The following is an 11,599-nucleotide window of genomic DNA, read 5'->3' on the forward strand; positions in this document are numbered from 1 at the left end:
TTCGTGCTTCAGTGTTTTTTTAAGATATACATAACAAATTTTATACATACATACATACATATACCAAAGGCACTTCCCCCAATTTTGGGGGTTAGCCGACATCAACAAATGAAACAAAACAAAAAAGGGGACCTCTACTCTCTACGTTCCTCCAGCCTAACTAGGGACTCAACCGAGTTCAGCTGGTATATTTTATCGATTTTTTTAATTTCATGTTCATTTATGACAATTATGTAACTCTTCAGTACTTATTTTACCCGTTTATCAACTTGCAGTAACCAAGTAAATATCACTTCAAATTCTGTAAATAAGTCTTGTGATATCTGTAATAGTCTCCCCGACAAATTGTGTTTGTACGTTTTCTCTAATCGCAATCTGGCGACCGTTTTCTTTGAAGGATCAGATCTTCGCGAGGATGGCACAAGACCCAGAGTTTGTCCTCCATGTAAGGCACTATAGTCTTGCAGTTTGTGCTGTTGTGTTGTGTTTCGTTGTTTTTCATTTTGTTTTGTGCTTCTTAATTAGCTTTTTGTACTGTGATTATAGTTTGCAAAAGAGAATTATTAACCTCTTTTCCATCTGCAAAAGACTGGAAAATTAAAATCTTACAATATTATGATTTATTTGTAGTTTTTTTTTAAGCTATTATTTACAGTAAGGCTGCTTGTGATATGCGTGATTTTGAGATAAATTTGTCTTGCTGATTGTGTTTTTTAATGTGTTTTTTGTTTATTTTGTGCTTTTTGTTTATTTTTGTTTATGCTTCAAGTTTAATTCCTGTATTGAAATTTTAATACTTTTTATTTCCTGTGTAGTTCAAGAAGTGTATTGTACCTCTCTCTCTCTCTCTCTCTCTCTCTCTCTCTCTCTCTCTCTCTCTCTCTCTCTCTCTCTCTCTCTCTCTCTCTCTCTATATATATATATATATATATATATAAATATATATATATATATATATATATATATATATATATATATATATATACTGTATATATATACACATATATATATATATATATATATATATATATATATATATGTGTGTGTGTGTGTGTGTGTATATCTCTCTCTCTCTCTCTCTCTCTCTCTCTCTCTCTCTCTCTCTCTCTCTATATATATATATATATATATATATATAGAGAGAGAGAGAGAGAGAGAGAGAGAGAGAGAGAGATTATATATGTGTATATGTATATAAATATATATATATATATATATATATATATATATATATATATATATTTATATACATATATATATATATATATATATATATATATATATATATATAACAAATCATTGTTTTAGAGAATATATATGCATCTATATGTGGACAAGTAGCGTTTTCTTATTTCCATTTTCTTAATTCACAACCTGAAATAGAGAACAAGTCAAGTCACGAATAGTGTTTCAAGTCAGTCATGAAACATGGCACAATTTTTAGAGTTTCTTTTAATAAGTAACTCATCAAAGTCCAACCAATTTATTCCGCACATTTGTATTTGGGGAGAGGAGAATGTAAGATAATGACGTCAGTGCAATGAGACGAAAGATTAGATATAAAGATGATTGTGTGCAAGTAACCAATAACAAAAGGCAGGCAAGATAAGTAAACGAGAAACATTATTATTATTATTATTATTATTATTATTATTATTATTATTTGCCAAGCTACAATAGTTGGAAAAGCAGAATCCTATAAGCCCAAGGGCTCCAGCAGGGAAAAATAGCCCAGTGAGGAAAAGAAATAAAGAAATGAATAAACTACAAGAGAAGTAATGAACAATTAAGATCAAACGTTTCAAGAATAGTAACAACATTAAAATAGATCTTTCATACATAAACTATAAAAAGAGATATATATCAGCCTGTTCAACATAAAAACATTGCTGCAAGTTTGAACTTTGAAGTTCCACCGATTCAACAATTCTTCTTCACTCAAGGGGTTAACTACAGCACTGTAATTGTTCAGTGGCTATTCTCCTCTTGGGTAGGGTAGAAGAGACTCTTTAGCTATCGTAGGCAGCTCTTCTAGGAGAAGGACACTCAACCATTGTTCTTTAGTCTTGGGTAGTGCCATAGCCTGTGTACCGTTGTCTTTCACTGTCTTGGGTTAGAGTTACCTTGCTTGAGGGTACAATCGGGCGCACTGCAGTATTCTGTCTAATTTCTCTTCCTCTTGTTTTGTTAAACTTTTTATAGTTTATATGGGAAATATTTATTTCAATGTTGTTACTGTACTTAGAATATTTTATTTTTCCTTGTTTCCTTTCCTCACTGGGCTATTTTCCCTGTTGGGGCCCATGGGCTTATAGCATCCTGCTTTTCCAACTAGGGTTGTAGCTTAGCATTTAATAATAATAATAATAATAATAATAATAATAATAATAATAATAATAATGATAATTGGGTAGATCATTCCACAATCTGGTCATAGCTGGAATAAAGTTTTTAGAATACCATGAAGTATTGAGCCTCTTGATGGAGATGGCATCACAGTAAATCATCTACGTTTAACTATGCGAGGCTCAACACCATCAGATTTTCAGAAATTTTTTTTTTCTTTTTTGTAAGCAAATTGAGAAATGTTTCTATCTTTTAGTTGAATTGTTGGTACTGTGGAAGCTTTTGCAGAGCTGATGGAATATTTTCTTTTAACTGGTGTATATTAATATCAATTTCCGGTTTTATGTCAATTGCCTCAATATTTGTACTTTTTTAATTATTTACTTATCGTTTAATTCAACTTTTATGGTGATAATAATAATAATAATAATAATAATAATAATAATAATAATAATAATAATAATAATAATAATAATAATAAAAATTATGATAAAAATAATAATAATAATATAATAATAGTAATAATAATAATCCTTTCTCACCTTTCTCACCAGACGCCAGGTAGGCCTCCAGGCCTGTCAGTCGTCCTTCTTGTAAGAATATGTAATAGAATTAGGAAAATCGGCATATAGCTATTAAATATTAACTTGAACATTTCATAAGACACCCAAAATAAGAAAAGTTACTGTGCCAGACAATAATGATAATAATAATTATAATTATGATTATAATAATAATAATAATATAATTATGATAATAATAATAATAATAATAAAAATTATAATAATAATAATGATAATAATAATAATAAAATAATAATAATAATAATAATAATAATAATAGTAATAACAACAACCGTTCATTGATTCTAATATTCACCTGGGTATTTTGCATGAAAAACGAAGTTGAACACCATCCGCCAATTTGTTTTATTATTCTGCACTACAAGTGCTTTTGCGAAACATGCACTCACGCAATGCGCATGTGTGTATTTTTTGTGTGTTGATTTCATTTTTATAGCTTAAACGTGAATGTTTATGCTAATATCTTTGCTTGTGAGTGTTTATTATACGTATGTTTTATTTATTAATCTTTTGTGTTTGTGTCTGTATTTTTAGTTTTGAATGATAGATTAAATGTTTTGTGTATTATCACTAACGTTAACTAACAATGAATGAACATAACACTTTATATATATATATATATATATATATATATATATATATATATATATATATATATATATATATATATTATATATATACATATATATATATATTATATATATACATATATATTTATATATATGTGTATATATATGAATATATATAAATATATATATATATATATATATATATGTATATATATATATATATATATATATGTATATATATATATATGTATATACATATATATATATGTATATATATACATATATATGTATTTATATATATATATATGTGTATATATATTTATGTATATATATACATATATATATGTATATATATACATATACAGTATATATATACATATACAGTATATATATATATATATATATATATATATATATATATATATATATTTATACATATGTATATATATACATATATATATACATATATATATATATATATATATATATATATATATATATATATATATATATATATATATATGTCTTTGTATTTTATGAACCTTGTTCGTAAAGTTGCAACTTGCTATATTTTTATAAAAAAAAATTTCTTTTTTTTTCTTTTTTTTTAGATTTAACTATTTATAAGATTTTTCCTTAGTTGTAGGTAAAACTTAATTCTATATAAATAATAGAATTATGTTGAAAAAGTAATTATTATTCATAGTTCATGCATTGGTTTTATAACTTCATATATTTATTTTAGCTTCTTTTAAATCTCAATTCTATATAAATAATAGCATTGTGTTAAAAACCTAATTATTTTTTATATAATTCATGCATTAATTTTTATTTTGATATACTCTAGTTCATGCATTGAATTTTATATTGATATAATTAATGCATTTTAACGATTTTTTACTGTTTATATTATTTTCCTTAGTTTTCTGTAAATCTCAATTTTATATAAACAATCTCATTATGTTAAAAATATCATTTTTTTGATATAGTTCATTTATTAATTTTCCTTATTTTTCGCAGTTCCATTATTATTGTTATTATAATTATTATTATTATTATTATTATTATTATTATTATTATTATTATCATATAAGTTGAATCTTAATTATATACAAACAACCTCATTATGTTAAAAATATAATTATTTCTATATAGTTCATTTATTAATGTTCCTTTTTTTCGCAGGTCCAGCAAGTGGAGGGCGAACGTCACCTGAATTTCGAGCACATGCCAGTCGTCCGCTCGTCACCCCCAGGAGACCACCCAGGGGATCTCACCCTCCCACAGACGAGAACGAGCCCCCGTGGGATGCCCCCCTGTACCCAGATCGGGGGGCGTATCCAAGACGCTATAGCATGAGTAGTTTTGACGGCGTACCTTCCAGTGCACGTCCTCTGAAGGGCCCCGCCCCTCTCCCACCTCAAGAATACAACTACCAAGGGGCGCCTAGTCCCTGCAGCAGCAGCAGCAGTCCCCAGAGGTATTCCTCCCCCTGTGAATCCCCAGTGCCGCCCGCGCGACGGCGCCTGCTGCCGGATTTACCTCAACAGCCCACAAGGGCGCCGCCTTGCAAGCCCCTGCGCCCTTCCACGCTGCCCCGCAAGCTGAAGGAACGCGAAGCCAGGGACACTAGTCGCCATTCACCTCCTCCGTCAGTTTGCCACGACCCTAATAGGTTCCATTCTATGCCTCGCACTAGGGCGCGTTCCCCTAGCGGCCAAGGGCGAGGGCGCTCTGAACCAGGTCATCGCGCCCACTCGCCCGTCATGCCCCTGAAGGCGAACACCACTGTCCTTGGGGGTTACATTAGTTCCGGGCCGGTGACCAGCACCCCAATTAAACACGACCCAGGGCTTCACAATAACGTGGTGACGAGAGAGGGCACCCCACCCACACCAGCCCCCAGGGATCTATCAAGACCCCCTGCCAACGGCAGACCTCCTGATAAAGTGACGCCCACCAATTCCACATCTTCAACCTCCTCCTCCACTTCGAATTCTTCCCTCCGGAGGATTCCACAGCTCTCCTCCCCAGCGGGGAACCCACCTTCCCGCCCTGAGAGCGAAGGCGGGGTCTACACCCCCAAGATACTGACCCACCGCATTGAGATCGAGGGAGGCAGCCTCGGGAGACCCACCCGAAGGAGGGACGGAGGTGACGTCATTCGAACTAGTTCCCTGGAGGTCGAGACCCACCTCATGAACCATAAGAACCGCATTCCCGTCTCCCGCCCGGACTCGGGCGTGAGTGGGTCCTCCCGCGGGGGGACCTCGGACAATAGCGATTACGACGGGGACGGCACGAATAGCTGCTACCGCAAGGTCGTGGGTGGACCTCGGCCTCGGCAGACGGCTTCCTCGGCGGGACTCACGTCAGGTAAGTGACGTGGACGAAGGTACTTGGTCGCCTTCGCCAGTCAAAGTGTCAGTTATTATTTGCATATCATTATGGACTCATTTCATCTCGTTTGTTATTCTTCTCTCTCTCTCTCTCTCTCTCTCTCTCTCTCTCTCTCTCTCTCTCTCTCTCTCTCTCTCTCTCTCTCTCTCTCTCGTACTTCAATACCTCCGCCTATATAAATAATTATAATGGGAAATGCATAATCATATTAACTTTAATCATTTTTAGCTTAAGGGACAGTTTATCGAATAATCTGAGAAATAAACCCTCTCTCTCTCTCTCTCTCTCTCTCTCTCTCTCTCTCTCTCTCTCTCTCTCTCTCTCTCTCTCTCTCTGTTATTAAACCTGTAAGATTTTTATTTACCGATAATATTTATATCTTTTATATTTATGTAATTTCAATATAGGTTTTATAATGACAAGTAAAACAGAAAATGATAAAGTTCGATCATGAATGCACAAATGCATGAATATTTGCATAATAGAAGTATTTTATGAATGGGTAGTTGCGAGAAGAACATGTTATTTTGAGTTATCAATAAGATCGAAAATAAGGTTTTTACTGAAGTGAAAGCTTGAAATTTTTTTTCAGGAAAACCTCACTGTGATTTTTTATTTACTTTGTGCGAGATAGGAAATATCATTATTATTATTATTATTATTATTATTATTATTATTATTATTATTATTATTATTATTATTATTATTATTATTAACTAAGATATAACCCTAGTTGGAAAATCAGGATGCTATAAGCCGAAGGGCTCCAACAGGGAAAAAATAGCCCAGTGAGGAAAGGAAATAAGGAAATAAACTTTATCAGAAATAATGAAAAATTTAAATAAAAGATTTTAGAAACCGTAACAACGTTTGAACAGATACTTCGTATATAAACTATAAGAAGACTTAGGTCAGCCTGTTCAACATGAAATCATTTGCTGCAAGTTTGAACTCTTGAAGTAACATAGAATATGTTCTTATAACGTAGACATTAAGATATCCTGAAAAAATGATAAAATTAATGGCACCTAACGTTAGTAACAGACTGGAGAAAAAGATAGCTTGCTTCAAAGATCGATGAAATACAGTAGGAGCTATAGTCCATTTCTTTTATCGAGGCAGATTTGCACCGACTCGCAGCGGTGCCCTTTTAGCTCGGAAAATTTTCCTGATCGTTGATTGGTTAGAATTATCTCGTCCAACCAATCAGCGATCAGGAAACTTTTCCGAGCTAAAAGGGCACCGCTGCGAGTCGGTGCAAACTGCATCGCTAAAAGAAATTGACTATTGTGACTTAATTTGTATCAAATTTGGATGGAAATTAAATCTAACGACATTGAAATACATTAAAAGAGAATTGTATAAATTTAGGGTTGTGGTAGCCCATTGGAAACGTCCCTGGACTGGGGTTCGAGACCCACTCAAGCTCGATAGTTTCTTGTAGTGTCTGTAACCTCAATATCCTTATAAGCAAAGGATGGGGGTGTTTGATAGAGTCTATAGGACTACCTGCTGAGATATCAGCAGCAAAAGCTAGGCCTTCCTTGTCCTAGCTTGATGGAAAAAGGTCTTAGGCACTGATTAAATGTATATATGGTCAGTCTCTAAGGCATTTTCCTACTGTGGCATTGTCACTGTCCTTTGCTTCTACCATTCGTTATCTACCTTTAAACCTTTAAATAGTTTCGTGTATGTCAACTTCCTTTAGATAAGCACATAATGATTAAATATACTTGAGGCTGTCATCATAATTTTCTCTGAACTAAACCGTTTTTTTTTATAGAAACACTTCAGGAATAGATAATTCTTTTACGTAACATGGACTTAGCAGAAGTTTGTCTGTAAATTTGCTATATGATATACTTAATGAAAAAAAGCCAGAAATGAAAATAGTAAGAGATTATCTCAAGAGATGTGAATAGCTATTCATTCATCAAATACTTCTCCACTCATCATCTCGTACTTCACGCTTCATAGTCTTCAGCCATGTAGGTCTGGGACTTCCAACTTTTTAGTGCCTTGTGGAGCCCAGCTGAACGTTTGCTAAACTAATCTCTCTTGAGGAGTGCGAAGAGCATACCCAAAACCATCTCCATCTACCCCTCACCATAATCTCATCCACATATGGCACTCGAGTAATATCTCATATAGTTTCATTTCTAATCCTGTCCTGCCATTCAACTCCCAATATTCTTCTGAGGGCTTTGTTCTCAAATCTACAAAATCTGTTGGATATTGTTTCATTGTCATACCACGACTCATGTCCATACAGATATACGCATATAGAGAGAAATATGCAGGTTGACGCCTATATTCCTATAGAGAGATATATATATGCAGGCTATGCAGACTGAGACAAAAAATAAACAAAAGAAGTCTTTTGACCCAGACCAATCCCTGCCCTTTTGCCGAAGGGATTGTCTGTATTGAAATCTATTTTTCCCCTTGTCTGTGTTTCGTGGTGGGAGAGCATAAAGGTTAAAAGTCATTACGCTTCAAAAAAAAAAAAAGTTTATTGCAATTTCAACTTTGCGTTCTCTTGTTAAATCCTTCATGTTTGTTCTGTTGTTTTATATTTATGGATACGTGAATTTTAAGAGGCTTTTCTGTTTATTAGCTGCTAGGGGGGATGTTAGATACAAGCACGATTAATGAGACAAACAGGTCGGTGTTTGGAAGTCAGGTTATACAGGAGAGAGAGAGAGAGAGAGAGAGAGAGAGAGAGAGAGAGAGAGAGAGAGAGAGAGAGAGAGAGAGACGGGACATGAGGGGAATAACATAAAAGAGAATAACCAATTAATGATAACACCATGAGGATGACCCCGTGACAAATAGCAAGCCCCTTTCTTGCTATTTTAATATCTCTCTCCCTTCCTCTCCCTCTCCCTCTACCTCTCCCTCTACCTCTCCCTCTCTCCCTCCTCTCTATTCCCTCTCCCCCCAAGAACTGCTGACTCCCATATCATCTACACCTAGAAAATAAAAACCGTAATTTTAATCGGAAAATCTCCGGAAAAATATAGTGTTTTGAGCCGTATTTCAGTAAAATACAGGCGACCGTAATTTTACCCTACTTTGTTATTATCTTTTACGGGTTGCTGACCGTGATATCCCTCCTCTTTAAGTCAATATACCTTTTTTGGAAACTAGAAATTTGGCAACATTTATTCCAGGATTTTTACCATAATTTTTACGGCAAATTTTTAACAGTAACCTATACACCTGCTCGTATACCCAGTACCTCGTCAGCAACCTCAATGAACATAAAGGTGCCACTTTAGACTGTTCATTTCAACCCTCGCGAGTTTCTTTTACCTCTGTCAACGAAGTTGGAAGGAGGTTATGTTTTACCCCCTGTTTGTGTGTGTTTGTGAACAGCTTCCTGGCCACTATTTTAATCGCAAAGTAATTAAACTTGCAGGGATTAACTATTATGTAAAAAGCTGGAAATGGTTAAATTTTGGAAGGTCAAGGTCACGGTCACGGTCAAACAAAATGTCCATTTCACGTAATCAGCCATAAGTTTGGACATCGTTGTAGCATAGACTTCAAACTTAGTTCATATTTGAGTGTTTGAAAATCCAAGCCAATTAATACATGTTAAGGTCAAGAGCAAAAGGTCGAGAAATAAGCCGCCACGGCGGAGGTCTGCGCTCTACTGAGTGCCCCTCTAGTTTTCCCAATGTTTTCAATAGCTTGCTATTGTAAATCAAAATACATATTTAGAGCTGCCTTTGTGAAATTTATTCTTGACTCGCAGATGTATTTTTTAAGTTCTATTTTATTCTTTGTTTTGTTGAACGTTCTAAGTACTGACGACCAAGTGAATGAAGTAGTTTCTTTAATCAGAATGGAATATTTATTATTATAAGCGACCTGTCAAAAATGACGACTAAGTATTTAAATAGATATGCATACACACACATGCACCCCCTCTCAAAAGGGTATGACTACTCCCTTTTCCCCCTACCCGAGCGACGGGAGAGCTGAACATGACCGGAAATATATATAAATATATATATATATATATATATATATATATATATATATATACATATATATATATATATACATATATATATATATACATATATATATATATATATATATATATATACATATATATATATATATACATATATATATATATATATATATATATATATATATATATATATATATATATATATATATGTATATATATATATATATATATATATATATATATATATATATATATATATATATTTCCGGTCATGCTCAGCTCTCCCCGTCGCTCGGGTAGGCGGAAGATTTATATATACATATATATATATATATATATATATATATATATATATATATATATATATATATATATATATATATATATATATACATATATATATATTTATATATATATATATATATATATATATATATATATATATGCATATATATATGTGTGTGTGTGCCAGACATGTAATCTGGAATTTTGATTAAAAGACTTATTATTGCTCAGACTATAAATTTTCGTTTTATTTTATATCCTATTTAAGAATTGACCGTCTAAAGTCATTACATTAGTAAACTCCGCAGCTTTTATTAGGGATGAAAGATACGAGATATGATTACGCCAAAGTTGATTAAAAATAGGATAAGATCAAAGTCGAAGTACAGTAGGGAAAGTAAATATCAGTGCGAAGCAATGTAGCAGATAATATATATATATATATATATATATATATATATATATATATATATATATATATATATATATATATATATATATATATAAAATAGTTACCACTTCTATATGTTTTTTGTTTGAAAGCGATAGTGTAGTGAAACATGGCGACTACACCCCGTAGAGTTTTTTTTTTTTTTTTTAATCTTTAGTGTCTGTGTACCTTGGAGGAAAAATAACTAATCCTCCTAGCTGTGTACGGATTCCCCCTCCCCCCTCCCCCTCTCCTCTCTCTCTCTCTCTCTCTCTCTCTCTCTCTCTCTCTCTCTCTCTCTCTCTCTCACATTGATATAAGCTCTAATAAACATTCTGAAATTTAATTCCCTGAATATAGCATAGCGTTTTTCTTAAACTAGTTACATTTTCAAACAATTTTTTTTTGTACTATCTGGTTTGTCTTCAACCTATCATTGTTTATCTTATGTTATCAGTGACGCAAGCGAATACCTTCTCAATCATTTTTCAAGCAACGCCAAGCACAATTGCGTACACCTGTCGACGTTACGCAACATGCGAAAGTGATCAGGTGAGGCGTAGGCAAAGAGAACGCAAGTTTAGATATGCGTATATTTGGGTGGCGTGTCTGGACCACGGGTTGTTTGACTGCCCTGGGGCGGGAAAAGGAACTCTGCATCCTTATATGGGATCCTATGGTACGGTTTTAAGCCTTGGGTGGGATAGGGGTGGGTGGGTGGGGTGGGGGTTAACCACCCGATTGTATTGATTATATAAACTGGTGATTTTTATTTATATTATAATTGCTCTTAATATAGATCAATTGAGAAAATGCGTAAACTTTAATATTTTATCGTAAAGTTAAACTTTTCATCTTTGGTATTTTTGCTGGTTTATATGGATAAACGTCCAATCTTTGATGATTTATAATATAATTGATTTTTATATAAATTAATTGATAAAATGTGTAAACTTTAAAAAATTTTCGTTAACTTAAAAACTTCTTTGGTAAATTTTAT

At 33.2% G+C, this 11,599-nt stretch overlaps 1 pseudogene; it reads left to right on the top strand.

Moving 5' to 3' along the window:
- LOC137648273 (fap1 adhesin-like) overlaps positions 1–11,599 on the top strand; it is a 218,615-nt pseudogene that overhangs the window by 154,882 nt on the left and 52,134 nt on the right.

Source organism: Palaemon carinicauda, chromosome 10 (assembly GCF_036898095.1).
Source record: "Palaemon carinicauda isolate YSFRI2023 chromosome 10, ASM3689809v2, whole genome shotgun sequence".
Lineage (NCBI taxonomy): Eukaryota > Metazoa > Arthropoda > Malacostraca > Decapoda > Palaemonidae > Palaemon > Palaemon carinicauda.